We start from the raw sequence: 17,915 nt of genomic DNA on the forward strand, positions 1-17,915 counted from the left end.
ATCCATCATCCTCTGCCTTTGCCAGGAAAGGTGTTGATAAACAAATGGCAAGGAGGAGGTGAAGGAAGGGACCCAGTTTGTCAGGGCAACACCGGGGCCTGGCCCAGTCCAGTATCCTTTAAATGGGAATTCCAGTCCCCATCTCCACATCCAGCCTGGAGCCCATGGAAACTTCCTCCATTAATGACCATTTTGTTTCCCTGCAGCCTCATTTCTGCAGACCTTGTCCACAAGATCACAGCCCAGGACAGAATGCATTGGAGGATTTCCTAAAGAGAACATTCAAACGTTCTTACTTTGAGGATTCATGGATGGAGTGCCTGCCAGGTTGAAGGCCTCAGTGAAATGGATCGGGACCTGCCCTCATAGAGTGAACATTATAGTGAGAAATAGGGAGAGACAGACAATGACTCTCGAGAGTCGTTTCAGACAGTGACATAAGCCATCGAGGAAAATAAAACAGGGAAATGTTCTGGACAGTGACTGGGGGGAGAGCTACTTTACATGGGGGAGGGGTGCTCATGAAGGCCTCTCCAGTGGTGATATCAGACGCAAGTTTAAGTGGCCAGGAGGCAAAGAAACATTCCAGACAGTAGGACAGACTAGCTAGAACCTACCGCTTCCTCATATTGGCTCCCTGACCTGGGTCAGATTCCAGCTGCTGAGTGGAGGGTCTTCCTCAGAGCTGTCTCCCCACCAGACTAAGCGCTGAGCCCAGAAGCTGGTTCTTCTCAGCCGCAGCTCTGCAGTGCCCAGCACTGTGCCTGACATACAGCAGGCAATCAGGAAATCCTCCATAATTCATGACTATATGATGGATTGACTAAACGTACTCAAGAGTTTCCTTGAGTGTGGGAACCAAGCACCCAGCCTTAGCCGGGAGTTTCCGGGTCTCCGGTCCCCGACACTTTGGGGGTTGGGAGGGATACCTATAAAACCCTGTACTTTCAGGCAAGGTCTGGGTAATACTGAACCCTCAGGCCTTTACTGGGGAGAGGGATTTCTTAGAGGAGAAAAACAGAGGCCATGGGAGGGATGACCCTGGAGAGAGAGGCCCCCTCAAGGCCTGGTGGGCTGAACCCTGGGCTGAGAGTCATCATGACTCCTGTCCTGACAACTGAACTGGCTTGGAAAAGCCACCTCCCCTTGGGAGTCTTGGTTTCCTCAGCACGTAATGAGGGGCTTAGATGATTCCAGGTCCCTTTCCCCAGGACAACTCAGGCTCTGGAGTAGGGGAGGGTACAGGATGGGTGGAGCTCTCCTAGGAAGCAGCTGAGGACATCCTTGTTTCCACTGCATCCCAACTGACGACCTGTCTGAGTGCACAACTGAAGGGAGGAGAGGAGTCTGCAGGAGGAGGGGTGGGAGGGGAGACGAGGTCCACGAGCAGCTTCCACCAGGGAATCACATGGACAATGAATTTCAAATTCCCGCTTTGCTTCCTCAAGAATACACATTGGAGAGGGAATTCCCCAGTGGTCCAGGGTTAGAATTCTGTTCTTCCACTGTACAGGACACAGGTTACATTCCTGGTTTGGGAAATAAGATGCCAAGGCCAAGAAAAGAAAAATAAAATGGGGGAAACACAACCTACTACTAAGATGAATGTGAAAAGAAAAACTGTGGGAAGGGGCCCCTTAGAGACCCTTTTCTCCCTACCAGGGGCCCATTCGGACGCAACTCATCCAAAACCGAGTCCCAGAGCCCAGGCCAGAGCAGAAAAGGGGCAGATGCTGCCCCCTGGTGGTTCGGTCTGTCACTGCCCAAGTCTGAAGCAAAGTGGTGTGAAGTTGAACAGGTTCCTTTCTCTCCTTCTGGGGTTTTTGGTTCGTTTCTTTCTCTGGCCATGCCACCGGGCTTGTGGGATCTTAGATCCCTTAGCCGGTATTGAACCCTTGCCTTTGGCAGTGAAAGTGTGGAGTTCTAACCTCTGAACTGCCAGGGAAAACCCCTGGAGTCTCCTTTTCAGACCGGACCTTCACTGCAGTTTGAGGTTGGGAATGCAATAGCCAGCCTTTTCAAGTGGTTTTTGCGGAGGTATGATCAGATGTATGATCTCCAAGCCAGGCTTCAGCAATACGTGAACCGTGAACTTCCAAATGTTTAAGCTGGTTTTAGAAAAGGCAGAGGAACCAGAGATCAAATTGCCAACATCCACTGGATCATTGAGAAAGCAAGAGAGTTCCAGAAAAACATCTAGTTCTGCTTTATTGACTATGCCAAAGCCTTTGACTGTGTGGATCACAGTAAACTGTGGAAAGTTCTGAAACAGACGGGAATACCAGACCACCTGATCTGCCTCTTGAGAAACCTATATGCAGGTCAGGAAGCAACAGTTAGAACTGGACATGGAACAACAGACTGGTTCCAAATAGGAAAAGGAGTTCGTCAAGGCTGTATCTTGTCACCCTGCTTATTTAACTTGTATGCAGAGTACATCATGAGAAACGCTGGGCTGGAGGAAGCACAAGCGGGAATCAAGATTGCCGGGAGAAATATTAATAACCTCAGATATGTAGATGACACCACCCTTATGGCAGAAAGTGAAGAAGAACTAAAGAGCCTCTTGATGAAAGTCAAAGAGGAGAGTGAAAAAGTTGGCTTAAAGCTCAACATTCAGAAAACGAAGATCATGACATCTGGTCCCATCACTTCATGGCAAGTAGATGGGGAAACAGTGGAAACAGTGGCTGACTTTATTTTTCTGGGCTCCAAAATCACTGCAGATGGTGTTTCCAGCCATGAAATTAAAAGACGCTTACTCTCTGGAAGGAAAGTTATGACCAACCTAGATAGCATATTGAAAACCAGAGACATTACTTTGTCAACAAATGTCCGTCTAGTCAAGGCTGTGATTTCTCCAGTAGTCATTTGAGAGTTGGACTATAAAGAAAGCTGAGCGCCGAAGAGTTGATGCTTTTGAACTGTGGTGTTGGAGAAGACTCTTGAGAGTCCCTTGGACTGCAAGGAGATCCAACCAGTCCTGGGTGTTCCTTGGAAGGACTGATGTTGAAGCTGACACTCCAGTACTTTGGCCACCTGATGTGAAGAGCTGACTCATTTGAAAAAACCTTGATACTGGGAGAGATTGAGGGCAGGAGGAGAAGGGGATGACAGAGGATGAGATGGTTGGACGGCATCACTGACTCAATGGACAGGGCTTTGGGTGGTCTCTGGGAGTTGGTGATGGACAGGGAGGCCTGGCATGACCTCAGTCGCACGACTGAGCGACTGAACTGATACTGATACTGATCAGGTGTAAGTGAACATTTTCTGAGCAGGAAATCTGATTTCCGTGACGTTTCTTATGCTTTTACTGAAGGCCTAATAGGTGGTGCTGGGAAGGCAGAGGCTGGAGGAGGCTGGAGGGTGGAGAAGGTTATGAAGAGGCAGTTGCAGCAGGTTGTAATGTCTTAGGAGACAGATCCACATGGGGACAGATTCCAGCATCCATCTGCACAGGAGACTGGCACTTGGGGAGACCTTGGCCTCGGGAGTGCTGTTGGGTGATCAGCAAGAAACAGCAGTCAGAGCCCCAAGAGGGTGACAGTGCCGTGGGAACAATAGCCAACAACTGAGAGCGGGGAGGAACAAGCTCACCAGAGAGAGACAGAGGTGAGTTGAGGGGCGGGAATCAGGCTCCCCTGTGCAGGGAACTCGCTGTCGGCCAGTTATCCGAGCTGAGGGACTCTTTAGAGCTTTCACAACGGGGCCCAATCCCCAGAGACCTTACATGTTTGATTCCGCTTTTTAAACGTGTGTTTACGTTCTGGCTATGTCGGGTCTTAGTTGTGACACACAGGCTCCAGAGCGCTCAGACTTACATGCCTCCATGCATGGGGGAATCTTAGTTCTGCACCAGGAATCACACCGTGTCCCCTGCACGGGGAGGCGCATACTTAACCCCTGGACCACCGGGAAGTCCCTGACTCAGCGTCTTGGTTTCATAGACTTCTGTCAAGGCACCCGTGTTGTTTGGCCCACACAATGGCTGCATGCTCAAATTTGGGAGCTTGTCAGGATCATCTGGAGGACTTGATAAACACAGATAAAACACAGATAAACACTGGGGCCTTCTTTCAAAATTTCTGATTCAGAAATTTGAAGACTTTGTCAGACCCAGCCTAAGCACAGTATACATTGTCTCATTGGAACCTCATCCAGTCACTCAACACACATTCATCAAAAGTCAAGTACATTCAGAGCACTAGGTGCTCGGAATAGACCAGCAAACAAAAGGTTTCCCATCAAGGTGAAGGTACAGCACTACTGACTGTGTATTTGTGACTATACCTACATTCTATGTGTCTGTGTCCATATCTACACGTGTACCTATGCCACGTGAGCATCATGGGTGTCAAAGCCACTTGGCAGCCAACAGAAATACAAGACCAGGGAGAGCGAGATGTGAAATAGGAAGGCTCAGGGTGAGTAGGTGTAGATGGTTTGCAAGACTTCAAATGGAATTATTTCTACTTTACAGCCAAGAAGTGACATTCCCTAGGATATACTCACTTGGACATTCTGATGTACTGCATTTCCTCGTGTAGCTTCACAAGTACCCTCATCAGAGAGGCATTCTTATCATCCCCAAAGGAAGTAGCAGGACACCAGTTTAAAAAACCTCAAGTTCCAGTGGTTCAGATCAGGTCAGATCAGTCGCTCAGTCGTGTCCGACTCTTTGCGACCCCATGAATCGCAGCACGCCAGGCCTCCCTGTCCATCACCAACTCCCGGAGCTCACCCAGACTCATGTCCATTGAGTCAGTGATACCATCCAGCCATCTCATCCTCTGGCATCCCCTTCTCCTCCTTCCCCCAATCCCTCTCAGCATCAGAGTCTTTTCCAATGAGTCAACTCTTCGCATGAGGTGGCCAAAGTACTCGAGTTTCAGCTTTAGCATCATTCCTTCCAAAGAAATCCCAGGGCTGATCTCCTTCAGAATGGACTGGTTGGATCTCCTTGCAGTCCAAGGGACTCTCAAGAGTCTTCTCTCAACAACTGTTGAACTTCTCCAACAGTTCAAAAGCATCAATTCTTCGGTGCTCAGCCTTCTTCACAGTCCAACTCTCACATCCATACATGACCACAGGAAAAACCATAGCCTTGACTAGACGGACCTTTGTTGGCAAAGTCATGTCTCTGCTTTTGAATATGCTATCTAGGTTGGTCATAACTTTCCTTCCAAGGAGTAAGCGTCTTTTAATTTCATGGCTGCAGTCACCATCTGTAGTGATTTTGGAGCCCAGAAAAATAAAGTCTGACACTGTTTCCACTGTTTCCCTATCTATTTCCCATGAAGTGGTGGGACCGGATGCCATGATCTTCGTTTTCTGAATGTTGAGCTTTAAGCCAACTTTTTTCACTCTCCACTTTCACTTTCATCACGAGGCTTTTTAGTTCCTCTTCACTTTCTGCCACAAGGGTGGTGTCATCTGCATATCTGAGGTTATTGATATTTCTCCCGGCAATCTTGATTCCAGCTTGTGTTTCTTCCAGTCCAGCGTTTCTCATGATGTACTCTGCATATAAGTTAAATAAACAGGGTGACAATATACAGCCTTGACGAACTCCTTTTCCTATTTGGAACCAGTCTGTTGTTCCATGTCCAGTTCTAACTGTTGCTTCCTGACCTGCATACAAATCTCTCAAGAGGCAGATCCGGTGTTCTGGTATTCCCATCTCTTTCAGAATTTTCCACAGTTTATTGTGATCCACACAGTCAAAGGCTTTGGCATAGTCAATAAAGCAGAAATAGATGTTTTTCTGGAACTCTCTTGCTTTTTCCATGATCCAGCGGATGTTGGCAATTTGATCTCTGGTTCCTCTGCCTTTTCTAAAACCAGCTTGAACATCAGGAAGTTCACGGTTCACATATTGCTGAAGCCTGGCTTGGAGAATTTTGAGCATTACTTTACTAGCGTGTGAGATGAGTGCAATTGTGCGGTAGTTGGAGCAGTCTTTGGCATTGCCCTTTCTTTGGGATTGGAATGAAAACTGACCTTTTCCAGTCCTGTGGCCACTGCTGAGTTTTCCAAATTTGCTGGCATATTGAGTGAAGCACCTTCACAGCATCATCTTTCAGGATTTGGAATAGCTCAACTGGAATTCTATCACCTCCACTAGCTTTGTTCGTAGTGATGCTTTCTAAGGCCCACTTGACTTCACATTCCGGGATGTCTGGCTCTAGGTCAGTGATCACACCATCGTGATTATCTGGGTCGTGAAGATCTTTTTTGTACAGTTCTTCTGTGTATTCTTGCCATCTCTTCTTAATATCTTCTGCTTCTGTTAGGTCCATACCATTTCTGTCCTTTATCGAGCTCATCTTTGCATGAAATGTTCCTTTGGTATCTCTGATTTTCTTGAAGAGATCCCTAGTCTTTCCCATTCTGTTGTTTTCCTCTATTTCTTTGCATTGATCGCTGAGGAAGGCTTTCTTATCTCTTCTTGCTATTCTTTGGAACTCTGCATTCAGATGTTTATATCTTTCCTTTTCTCCTTTGCTTTTCACTTCTCTTCTTTTCATAGCTATTTGTAAGGCCTCCCCAGACAGCCATTTTGCTTTTTTGCATTTCTTTTCTATGGGAATGGTCTTGATCCCTGTCTCCTGTACCATGTCACGAACCTCATTCCATAGTTCATCAGGCACTCTATCTATCAGATCTAGGCCCTTAAATCTATTTCTCCCTTCCACTGTATAATCATAAGGGATTTGATTTAGGTCATACCTGAATGGTCTAGTGGTTTTCCCTATTTTCTTCAATTTCAGTCTGAATTTGGCAATAAGGAGTTCATGGTCTGAGCCACAGTCAGCTCCTGGTCTTGTTTTTGCTGACTGTACAGAGCTTCTCCATCTTTGGCTGCAAAGAATATATAATCAGTCTGATTTCGGTGTTGACCGTCTGGTGATGTCCATGTATAGAGTCTTCTCTTGTGTTGTTGGAAGAGGGTGTTTGTTATGACCAGTGCATTTTCTTGGCAAAACTCTATTAGTCTTTGCCCTGCTTCATTCCGTATTCCAAGGCCAAATTTGCCTGTTACTCCAGGTGTTTCTTGACTTCCTACTTTTGCATTCCAGTCCCCTATAATGAAAAGGACATCTTTTTTGGGTGTTAGTTCTAAAAGGTCTTGTAGGTCTTCATAGAACCATTCAACTTCAGCTTCTTCAGCGTTACTGGTTGGGGCGTAGACTTGGATTACTGTGATATTGAATGGTTTGCCTTGGAAACGAACAGAGATCATTCTGTCGTTTTTGAGGTTGCATCCAAGTACTGCATTTCGGACTCTTTTGTTGACCATGATGGTTAGCAGGATTCTAATGCAAATCCTTACTTCTTTTCACATTTGGCAAGATGCTTAGCCTCTCATCACTTCCATCTGTAACAGTGCTTTCAAGAAATATGTGAGGCACACACATAACTGGTTGTTTTTTTAATTTGGCCACACCGTGTGGCTTTTGGGATCCCAGGTTTCCAACCTAGGATGGAACCTGGACTCCTGCACTGAAAGCGCTGAGGCCTAACCACTGAACCACCAGGGAATTCCCTCCTGCAGGTAAATGCAAACATTCTTAGGCATATTAAAAAAATAAAGAGAAGTGGGGGAAATTAAGTTTAATATGTTCTTTAACTCAACTTATCTCAAAATTCTCCAGTGGTCAGTGATTAGAGCTCTATCCTTTCAATGACAAGGCAGGGAGATTTCCATCCCATCCCTCCTCAGGGTTCTTGCAAGCCCTGGGGCACACTCCCCCCGCCACACACACAAACAGATATCTAAAATATCATTGCAATATGTAATTAATATTAACATTACAGAGATATGTTACAATTTTTAAGACTAAGTCTTTGAAATCCCCATGTGTTTTTTCCACTTTCAGTACGTCTGAATTGGGAGAAACCACTAGCCCACAGTTCCCTGGCTGCATGTGGCTAGTGGCTGTGACAACTCAGATCAACAGAATATTTCCTGTTGTTTAGTCGCTAAGGAGTGTCCGACTGTTTGGGACCTTGTGACCCGCCAGGCTCCTGCGTCCATGGGATTTCCTAGGCAAGAATACAGTCGTGGGTTTCCATTTCCTCCTCTAGGGGATCTTCTGAAATCCTTTCTGAAACAGGAATCGAGCCCGTGATTCCTGTCTTGCAGGCTGATTCTTGACAATCTGAGCCACCAGGGAGACCCACAGCTAAGGAGGAGGGGTGGGGAAACGAGGTCCTTGGCGGAGAGAGCTTTCGGTAGGAAGCCCGGGATCGGGTTGGTTCGTAGAAGCACCGAAGGACAGGGCGCTGGAATTGGAGTGAACCCCTCCCGCGGCCCGGCCCCGCCCTCCGCATCCACACGCCCCCTCCCTTCCCCACTGTGGGCCATCCGCCTTCCGCCTGGCAGCGAAGCCCCCTCCACACACGCGACCCTACAAAGCCCCTCTCTCCGCAGGCGGAGGCCTGTGTTCCACACTGCAGTCCGGGCGTTTCTAGCGAGTGAGTCTTGCGACCTTGTCTTCAGGAAAACTCTCGGCCAACAGCTCGTCGCACGGGTCTGTCTCGCCGGCCACCCCGCACCCCCTCCGGTCGGGTCTCTCCTCTCCACTAGCCCCAAGGAGGAGCTCCCCTGCCGCCGCCCCGAGGCCGTCCCCAGGGCGCTGCGGTCCCGCCGGAGCCACGCCTTCTTGGCGACAGAGGGCGGGGCATGCAGATTCGAGACGGCGCTTCCGCCCGAGAACCACAAAGCCGCGGCAGATGCGGGATTTCTCTTTTACGATGTGGAGAATCCAACTTCAGCTCGAGACTCTGATGTAGTACCGCCATAGCACTGTCAACGAGGCAAAGGAAAGGAGACCTGGAGTCACTGGGGCCCCGATCACACTGAGTGCGATATGCACGTCAGCAGGACGGTGACAGCGACGGGTGGTGACACGGTATCGCTTCTCGGCCTTTTGGCTAAGATCAAGTGTAGTATCTGTTCTTATCAGTTTAATATCTGATACGTTCTCTATCCGAGGACAATATATTAAGTGGATTTTTGGAGCAGGGAGTTGGAATAGGAGCTTGCTCCGTCCACTCCACGCATCGACCTGGTATTGCAGTACCTCCAGGAACGGTGCACCCCCTTGGGGACGCTTATGGAAGTACCCAAAAGCAGAAACTGGCTCTTTGCTGGAGTCAGCTGGATCTGGAACTTGGTCTCTTGTTTTTCTACAGTTTGGCAGGTGTAGTTTGAGGCATCTGCTTAAGTCTCTGTTGTCCTGAAAATCACCCCGTTCTACCTTACAGTCTTGGGAAAGTGGTCTTCCTGCTCTCATTTCTGACTTCATACTTTACAAAAGGAGTTGGTGTCCAGGCTCCTACTTGATATCCCCAGTCCCTCCTGATGCCATTTTCAGCATAAAACCAGAATACTAGCTTGAAACTTCTGTTTCTATGCCCCCTCGCCTATTGAGATCTCTGTAATTACTTCAGTATTTTGTTTTCTGTCTTCAAGAAGTTCCTGCTCAAAAGCACCGAATTCCACCTGGAATCGAGGTTAAGATAATGGGCTTTCCACTCAGTGTGTCGGTTGTACCGGGATTTCATTTATCCAGGTGACTGACTGACAAGGAGAGGTCAGTGCCACTGACTGAGTTGTATTTTTCCTTAGAGTTCCGAAGAGAGGAGGGCCTAAATAAGGCCACTGTGTCTTTTGGATACACAAGGCAGGCTTTTGAGGTTAGCACAAGTTCAAATCATGAATAAGCCAGAACGAACGACTCTTGCTGAGGATGAAGGAGGAGAGTGAAAAACCTGGCTTAAAATTCAGTACTGGACTTCCTTCCTAGCCCAGTGATTAAGAATCCGCTTGCCAGTGTAGGGGATTGGTTCAATTCCTGGTCCAGGAAGATTCCACATGCCCTGGGGCAACTAAACCCCTTGGACACAACTACTGAGCCTGTACTCCAGAGCCCATAAACCACAATTAGAGAGTAGCCCCGCTGGCAACTAGAGAAGACTCTAGCATCGACGAAGACCCAGTGCAGTCAAAAATAAATAATTAATTAAAAAAAAAAAAAAAAAAACCCTCAATAGTAAAAACACTAAGGTCATGACATCTGGTCCCATCACTGCATTGCTAATTGAACGGGGGAAATGTGGAAGCAGTGACAGATTTCCTCTTCTTGGGCCCTAAAATCACTGAGGATGGTGACTGCAGCCAGGAAATCAGAAAATGATTGCTTCTTGGCAGGAAAGCTATGACAACCTAGACAGCGTGTTAAAAAGCAAAGACATCACTTTATCGACAATGGTCCCTATAGTCAAGGCTGTGGTCTTTCCAGTAGTCATTTAGGGATGTGAGAGCTGGACTATAAAGATGTCAGAGGCCGAAGAACTTTGGAACTGTGGTGCTGGAGAAGACTCCTGAGAGTCCCTTGGACCACAAGGAGATGAAACCAGTCCGTCGTAAAGGAAATCAACCCTGAATTGTCCTTGGAAAGACTGATGCTGAAGCTGAAGCTCCAATACTTTGGCCACCTGATGGGAAGAACCCACTCCCTGGAAAAGACTGTGATGCCGGGAAAGATTGAAGGCAGGAGAAGGAAGACAGAGGATGAGATGGTTGGATGGCATCACCACATCAATGGACATGAGTTTGAGCAACTCCAGGCGATACCGAAGCACCGGGAAGTCTGGGCAGGATGCAATCTACGGGGTCACAAAGAGTCAGGCAGGACTTAGCAACCAAACAACACCACATCCTCTATGCCAGGACATTTTAGTAAATGGGTGTTTGGAGCAGGGAGTTGGAATAGAACCTTACTCCGTCCACTCCACCCATTGACCTGGTATTGTAGTACCTGCAGGAATAGTGCACCCCTCTCAGGGAAAAGAGCAAGTATGAACAACAGGCTTCTTACATCTTTTCCAGTGTTTTCCTTGTTTTGCTCTGGGTACCTGTCTCGTGAAGGTTTCTGTTTTGTTTTACCAACGTGTGATTTTCTGTTGCCCTGTTGGGGCGGTTTACTTAGGAGTACTGTTTCTTGTGAGGGTCATATCCATGGACCAACATTATGCAAATTTTCCTTTAACTTTCAAACCACTGAAATACGGAGCTGTCCAGATCCTTTAGTATAGTTTTGTTTCTTTTTAATACGAGATTATTTCTTCTATCCTGTGGACAAGGCCCTGCTCCCAACACTTAACAGATCTCTGAAACAGTGTGGGTTTGCTGGAGTCCCCAGGGGAAGACTCTCAGCTCTAGGAATTTTTAAAATTCTCGGCTCCACCCAAGTGTATTTTCCCTAAAAGAAGAAACTGAAGAACAGAAAGGTTAAGTAACTTGTGAAAGTCACCCAGCTAGAAATTAGCTGAAGTGGACTGTGAACACTATCAGTTTCACAGATATTGATTCCTTCACAATCTTTGAAACTTCCTAGCTCCTCTCTTCTGGAGAAGGCAATGGCACCCCACTCCAGTACTCTTGCCTGGAAAATCCCATGGGCGGAGGAGCCTGGTGGGCTCCAATCCACGGGGTTGGGAAGAGTTGGACAGGACTGAGCGGCTTCACTTTCACTTTTCACTTTCATGCATTGGAGAAGGAAATGGCAACCCACTCCAGTGTTCTTGCCTGGAGAATCCCAGGGACGGGGGAGCCTGGTGGGCTGCGGTCTATGGGGTCGCACAGACTCGGACACGACTGAAGCGACTTAGCAGCAGCAGCAGCAGCAGCTCCTCTCTCTCTTACATCTCCTGGGCCTCTCACCCAAGAGGGAACCTGTCACTTGATTAAAGATAAGAGACCTGAAACTGGCAGTCTCTCCCCCATTCTTCATCCTTTGCCTTTGCCAGGAAAGGCGTTGATAAACAAATGGCAAGGAGGAGGTGGGACAGAGTTCGGGTGAAGGAAGGGACCCAGTTTGTCAGGGCAACACCGGGGCCTGGCCCAGTCCAGTATCCTTTAAATGGGAATTCCAGTCCCCATCTCCACATCCAGCCTGGAGCCCATGGAACCTTCCTCCATTAATGACCATTTTGTTTCCTGGCAGCCTCATTTCTGCAGCCCTTGTCCACAAGATCACAGCCCAGGACAGAGTGCACTGGAGGATTTCCTAGAGAGAACATTCAAACATTCTTACTTTGAGCGTTCATGGATGGAGTGCCTGCCAGGTTGAAGGCCTCAGTGAAATGGATCAGGACCTGCCCTCATAGAGTGAACATTATATTGAGAAGTAGAGAGAGGCAGACAGTGACTCAAGAGGGTCATTTCAGACAGTGACACAAGCCATGGAGGAAAATAAAACAGGGAAATGTTCTGGACAGTGACTCGGGGGGAGAGCTACTTTACATGGAGGAGGGGGTTGCTCATGAAGGCCTCTCCAATGGTGACATCAGAGGCAAGTTTAAGTGGCCAGGAGGCAAGGTAGCATTCCAGACAGAAGGACAGACTAGCTGGGACCTACCTACTTCCTCCCATTGGCTCCCTGACCTGGGTCAGATTCCAGCTGCTGAGAGGAGGGTCTTCCTCGGAGCTGTCTCCCCACCAGACTAAGCGCTGAGTCCAGAAGCTGGTTCTTCTCAGCCACATCTCCGCAGTGCCCAGCACTGTGCCTGCCACACAGCAGGCAATCAGGAAATCCTCCATGATTCATGATGGACTACATGATGGATTGACTAAATGTACTCAAGGGTTTCTTTGAGTGTGGGAATGAAACACCCAGCCTTAGCCGGGAGTTTCCTGGTCTGGGGTCCCTGACACCTTGGGGGTTGGGAGGGACACCTAAAAACCCTGTACTTCCAGGCAAGGTCTGGGTACTACTGAACCCTCAGACCTTTACTGGGGAAGAGGGATTTCTTAGAGGAGAAAAACAGACGCCATGGAGGGATGACCCTGGAGAGAGAGGCCACCCTCAAGGCCTGGTGGGCTGAACCCTGGGCTGAGAGTCATCATGAGTCTTGTCCTGACAACTGAACTGGCTTGGAAAAGCCTCCTCCCCCCTTGGAGCCTTGGTTTCCTCAGCATGTAATGCGGGGCTTAGATGATTCCAGGTCCCTTTCCCCAGGACAACTCAGGCTCTGGAGTAGGGGAGGGTACAGGATGGGTGAGGCTCACCTAGGAAGCAGCTGAGGACATCCTTGTCTCCACTGCATCCCAACCGAGGACCTGCTGAGTGTACAACCGAAGGGAGGAGAGGAGTCTGCAGGAGGAGGGATGGGAGGGGAGACGAGGTCCAAGATCAGCTTCCGCCAGGGAATGACAAAGACATGAATTTCAAATTCCCTCTTTGCTTCCTCAAGAATGTGTTGGAGAGGGAGTTCCCCAGTGGTCCAGGCTTAGAATTCTGTTCTTCCACTGTACAGGACACAGGTTACATCCCTGGTTTGGGAATAAGATGCCAAGGCCAAGAAAAGAAGGAATAAAATAGGGAAAACACAACCTATTACTTAGAATGTGAAAGAAAAACTGAGGGGGAGGGGCCCTTAGACACCCTTTTTGCCAGCCAGGGGCCCATTCAGAGGCAACTCATCCAAAACCAAGTCCCAGAGCCCAGGCCAGGGCAGCAAAGGAGCAGATGCTGCCCCCTGGTGGATGAGTCTCTCACTGCCTAATTCTGAAGCAAAGTGGTGTGGTGTTGGACAGGTTCCTTTCCCTCCTTCTGAGGTTTTTTGTTTGTTTCTTTTTCTGGCCATGCCACCCAGCTTGTGGGATGTTAGATCCCCTACCGGGTACTGAGCCCTTCCCTTTGGCAGTGAAAGCATGGAGCCCTAACCACTGAACCGCCAGGGAATTCCCCTGGAGTCTTCTTTTCAGACAGGACGTTCACTGCAGTTTGAGGTTGGGAACGGAAAAACCACCCCTTTCGAGTGTTTTTTTGTAGAGGTGAGATGAGATGTAAATGAACATTTTCTGAGCAGGAGATCTGATTTCAGTGACATTTCTTATGCTTTTCCTGAGGGCCTAATAGCTGGTGCCGGGAAGGCAGAGGCGGGAGGAGGCTGGAGGATGGAGAAGGTTGTGAAGAGGCAGTTGCAGCAGGCTGTGGTCTCTTAGGAGACAGATCCACTCGGGGACAGATTCCAGCTGCCATCTTCACAGGACAGTGGCACCTGGGGAGATCTTGGCATCAAGAGGGGCATTGGGTGATCAGGAAGGAACAGCAGTCAGAGCCCCAAGAGGGTGACAGGGCCATGGGAGCAACCGCCAACAGCTGCGAGGGGGGAGGAACAAGCCCACCAGAGAGAGACAGAGGTGAGCTGAGGGGAGAAAGCCAGACTCTTGCTGTGCAGGGAACTCGCTGTCGGCCAGTTATCCGAGCTGAGGGACTCTTTAGAGCTTTCGCAACAGGGGCCAATCCCCAGAGACCTTACATGTTTGATTCGGCTTTTTAAACGTGTATTTACTCTCTGGCTGTTTTGGGTCTTAGTTGTGACATACGGGCTCCAGAGCACTCAGAGCAAGTATGCTGCCTTAGTTGCCTCGATGCGTGGGGGAATCTCAGTTTTAGACCAGGAATCAAACCGTGTCCCCTGCACGGGGAGGCGCATACTTAACCACTGGACCACCGGGAAGTCCCTGATTCAGCTTCTTGATTTCATAGATTTCTGTCAAGTCATCCATGATGTTTGGCCCACACGAATGGCTGCATGCTCAAATTTGGGAGTTTGTCAGAATCATCTGGAGGACTTGATAAACACAGAGCTGGGGCCTCCTTTCAAAATTTCTGATTCAGAAACTTGAAGACTTTGTCAGACCCAGCCTAAGCACAGTATACATTGTCTCATTGGAACCTCATCCAGTCACTCAACACATATTCATCACAAATCAAGTATATTGAGAGCACTACCATAGGTGCCGAGAATAGACCAGCAAACAGGGGATTCCCATCAAGGTGAAAGACAATACAGCACTAATGACTGCATACTGGTGACCATACCTACATTCTATGTGTCCGCGTCCATATCTACACGTGTATCTATGCCACGTGAGCATCATGGGTGTCAAAGCCACTTGGCAGCCAGCAGAAATACAAGACCAGGGAGAGCGGGATGTGAAACAGGAGGCTCAGGGTGAGTAGGTGTAGATAGTTTGCAAGACTTCAAATGGAATCATTTCTATTTTACAGGCAAGAAGTGACTTTCCCCAGGATATACTCATTAAGACATTCCGACGTGCTGCATTTCCTCGTGTAGCTTCACAAGTACCCTCATCAGAGAGGCATTTTTATCATTCACAATTAAAATATCAGGACTCCCGGTTTGAAACCTCTGAGGCCCCAGTGGTTAGCAGGGTGCTTGAATGCAAATCCTAACTTCTTTTCACATTAGGCAAGATGCTTAGCCTCTCAGCACTTCCATCTGTAACAGTGCTTTCAAGAAATATGTGAGGCACACACATAACTGTTTTTGTTTTTGTTTTTAATCTGGCCACACTGTGTGACTTTTGGGATCCCAGTTCTCCAACCAAGGATGGAATGCAGACTCCCACACTGAAAGCGCTCAGGCATAACCACTGAACCACCAGGGAATTCCCCCCTACAGGTAAATGCAAATATTCTTAGGCATATAAAAAAATAAGAGAAGTGAGTGCAATTAAGTTTAATACGCTCTTTAACTCAAGATATCTCAGACATTCTCTGGTGGTCCGTGGTTAGAGCTCCATGCTTTCAATGACGGGGCAGGGAAGTTTCCACCCCATCCCTCCTCAGGGTTCTTGCAAACCCTCGGGCACACACCCACCCCTCCCCCTCTACAAACGAGATATCACAAAATATTTCAATATGTAATTAATATCAACATTACAGAGATATGTTACGATTTTTAATACTGAGTCTTTGAAATCCCATGTGTGCTTTCCACTTGAAAGTGGAAACCTTTGAATTCTTGGTACCTCAGGATTCAGTGGTACCTCTGAATTCGGAGGAACCACCTGCCCAGCGTTCCCTGGCTGCATGTGGCTAGTGGCTGTGACAACTCAGATCAACAGAATGTTTCTTCTTGTTTTCAGTCTCTAACTAGTGACCGACTCTTTGAGACCCTGTGACCCGCCAGGATCCTCTGTCCACTCGATTTCCTAGGCGAAAATAGCGGAGTGGGTTGCAGTTTCCTCCTACAGGGGATCTTCGGACCCAGGAGTGGAATCCAGGTTTCCTGTCTTGCAGGCGGATTCTTGACAATCTGAGCCATCAGCGAGGCCCACAGCTGAGGAGGAGGGGCAGGGAAAGGAGGTCCTAGGCGGAGGGAGCTTTCGGTAGGAAGCCCGGGATCCGTTTGGTTCGTAGAAGCACCGAAGGACAAGGGCGCTGGCGTTGGAGTGAACCCCTCCCGCGGCCCGGCCCCGCCCTCCGCATCCACACGCCCCCTCCCTTCCCCACTGTGGGCCATCCGCCTTCCGCCTGGCCGGGAAGCCCCCTCCACACAGCCGACCCTACGGAGCCCCTCTCTCCGCAGGCGGAGGCCTGTGTAACACACTGCAGTCCGGGCGAGTGAGTCTTGCGACCTTGTCTTCAGGAAAACTCTCGGCCAACAGCTCGTCGCACGGGTCCCTCTCGACGGCCACCCCGCACCCCTTCCGGTCGGGTCTCTCCTCTCCACTAGCCCCAAGGAGGAGCTCCCCTGCCGCCGCCCCGAGGCCGTCCCCAGGGCGCTGCGGTCCCGCCGGAGCCACGCCTTCTCGGCGACAGAGGGCGGGGCATGCAGATTCGAGACGGCGCTTCCGCCCGAGAACCACAAAGCCGCGGCAGATGCGGGATTTCTCTTTTACAATGTGGAGAATCCAACTTCTGCCCGAGAGTCTGGTGTAGTGCCGCCATAGCACTGTCAACGAGGCAAAGGAAGGGAGACCTGGAGTGAGCGGGGACCCGGTCACACTGAGTGCAACATGCACGACAGCCGGACGGTGACGGCGACGGGCGGTGACACGCTATCGCTTCTCGGCCTTTTGGCTAAGATCAAGTGTAGTATCTGTTCTTATCAGTTTAATATCTGATACGTCCTCTATCCGAGGACAATATATTAAATGGATTTTTGGAGCAGGGAGTTGGAATAGGAGCTTGCTCCGTCCACTCCACGCATCGGCCTGGTATTGCAGTACCTCCAGGAACGGTGCACCCCCTCGGGGACACTTACTGAAGTACCCAAAGGCAGAAACTGGCCCTTTTTTGTAAAGGATTTGGCTATCTCAGGGAGTTTTCCAGGTTTGACTACATGCTTTGCAAGCCATCCTGAGGATTTGTAAGAGCAGAGTAAGTAAAGGAAGTCCAATGAGCGTAAAACGCCAAAACTGTGACTTAAAACTCACTTGCCATATCCACTTCTTGAAGAGGGCCTCTATTTCATAACTTCGTTAAGTGCAGGTCTTTCTACCCTGCATTCTCACTCAGGAGTGAGATCTTCTGTCTCTATCCACCTGCCTTCTCTTGATATCTCTAAGGTTATTTCTGTATTCATGTTTTCTGACTTCAGGCGGTTCCGGCTTAAAGCCACCGAGATCCTCTTAGAGTCTAGGTTAAAACGATGGGCTTTAACTCAGTCTGTGTGTTGGTTGTATTGGGATTTCCTTTATACAGGTGACTGACTGACAGAGGTCAGTGCCACTGAAGAAGTTGTATTATTACTTGGAGTTATTATCACTTAGAAGAGAAGAGGGCCTAAAGTAAGAGCCACTGTGTCTTTTGGATACACAAGGCAGGCTGTTCAGGTCAGCACAAAGTTCAAATCATGTATAAACCAGAACGACTTCCCCGTATTATCTTCTTTCGTCCTTTCCCATTGACTCTGGCATTCGACCAAGATCTAGGTGCTGGGCGCTGATCTAAGTGCACCGGATAGTGTGGTGGGAAAAGCAGCTGCTGTGGGAATCTGCCCAGGCACCAGGGGACGATTGCACTCATCTCTCGTGCTAGTAAGGTTATGCTCAAAAATCCTCCAAGCTAGGCTTCAGGAGTCCG

General features: G+C 48.9%; 2 non-coding genes across 2 annotated transcripts; both read left to right on the top strand.

Annotated features, from left to right (window-relative positions):
• The first annotated feature begins 8,920 nt into the window (after positions 1-8,920).
• LOC112442853 (U2 spliceosomal RNA) lies at positions 8,921-9,111 on the top strand. Its single transcript, XR_003031141.1, has one exon. It is a non-coding gene; the product is annotated as a U2 spliceosomal RNA (small nuclear RNA).
• A 7,779-nt stretch (positions 9,112-16,890) lies between these two features.
• Positions 16,891-17,081, top strand: LOC112442846 (U2 spliceosomal RNA). The gene has a single exon (XR_003031134.1). It is a non-coding gene; the product is annotated as a U2 spliceosomal RNA (small nuclear RNA).
• The last annotated feature ends 834 nt before the right edge of the window (positions 17,082-17,915 follow it).

Source organism: Bos taurus, chromosome 19 (assembly GCF_002263795.3).
Source record: "Bos taurus isolate L1 Dominette 01449 registration number 42190680 breed Hereford chromosome 19, ARS-UCD2.0, whole genome shotgun sequence".
Lineage (NCBI taxonomy): Eukaryota > Metazoa > Chordata > Mammalia > Artiodactyla > Bovidae > Bos > Bos taurus.